The sequence below is a fragment of the Diaphorina citri genome, unplaced genomic scaffold (assembly GCF_000475195.1).
Source record: "Diaphorina citri unplaced genomic scaffold, Diaci psyllid genome assembly version 1.1 scaffold14594, whole genome shotgun sequence".
Taxonomy (NCBI): domain Eukaryota; kingdom Metazoa; phylum Arthropoda; class Insecta; order Hemiptera; family Psyllidae; genus Diaphorina; species Diaphorina citri.
Window position 1 is genome coordinate 1 of NW_007391959.1, and position 1,230 is coordinate 1,230.

The 1,230-nt window shown below is 35.9% G+C and overlaps 1 long non-coding RNA gene across 1 annotated transcript; it reads right to left on the reverse strand.

The window, feature by feature from the left end:
* Positions 1 to 809: 809 nt before the first annotated feature.
* On the reverse strand, positions 810 to 1,230 carry LOC113473085. The gene is made up of 2 exons (XR_003395161.1): positions 1,172 to 1,230; positions 810 to 948 (listed from the first exon to the last, which is right to left on the reverse strand). It is a non-coding gene; the product is annotated as an uncharacterized LOC113473085 (long non-coding RNA).

Sequence of the window (1,230 nt, forward strand, 5' to 3'; positions counted from 1 at the left end):
CTAGATCAAGTGAACGCCTGACTGAACTGAACTTATATTGGGAACAGTTCCATGAAAGGAACTGAACGGTTGGAACTTTTTCCCTAAAGTGAACCGATCTTTGCCACCTCTAGAACACAAACACCATTACCATTAACACAGGATTTTGGGATCTGCGGAGGGAAATAGAGTTGAGATTACCTTACACCTCTGTCCAAAATTCTTGACTTGTAGCTCATAGATATCCAATCCTCATCAGATTATTTTGCCTTCAAGTAGATATGTACAAACTGTTCCAGCGTAGAAATTAGAAAATAGGTAGGCATGGGAAGAACGCTCGGTTTATCTTGTCTTGGCTCTTCAGTGATTATCTGGTTACTCTGGAGTTCTCTATCTTCTTCGCTATCATTCCTGATTCGCCTCATATCGTCAGACATCGGAGAAAGCTTGTCTGCTTCGGTATAAATTTATAGATGAAAAACTCAACTCAATTTTCTATTCTATTCTACAGATCAACTTTTAACTTTTCAAGTTTCAACTTCAAACTTCAACTTGACAAAATTTTGAAAACAAAAGTTCAAAATGTTCAACTTCAGAGGGATTTAAAATATTTAAATTTACTTTTTCAAATTTCAATCCCCCGTTACGGACAACCGTACGCTTTCGTGCGCGTTAAAATCCCTTTCTCCCCTGCTTCTTCAAGGAGTTTTGAGAAAGAGGGGAAGTTGATGGTTGATTGCTGGCTTCATCCTAGGTCAATAAAAGACCGATGTGAAAATGAAAAGTGAGGTTAGATTTTCATTTTTTCCACTTTTCCTTAGATTTTTGACTTTTTTTCCAATTTTTCTTTTTCCTTCATAATCTATAATCTAATCTCATTGAAGTTCTAAAAGAGTGATTATTTATCAGAGAGAAGGCTTCCAAGTCGTCTCTCAAGAGATTGAGAGGACCTTCATTTCAGTAAGTTACCTACTTGTAACAAAAGACCGATGTGATGATGTGAAAAGTGAGGTTAGATTTTCATTTTTCCACTTTTCCTTAGATTTTTGACTTTTTTTTCCATTTTTTCTTTTTCCTTCATAATCTATAATCTAATCTCATTGAAGTTCTAAAAGAGTGATTATTTTTCAGAGAGAAGGCTTCCAAGTCGTCTCTCAAGAGATTGAGAGGACTCTTCATTTCAGTAAGTTACCTACTTGTAAATTCTGACCCTTTGCTAGGTAGCGTAACATTGTGTAACCTAGTGTAGAA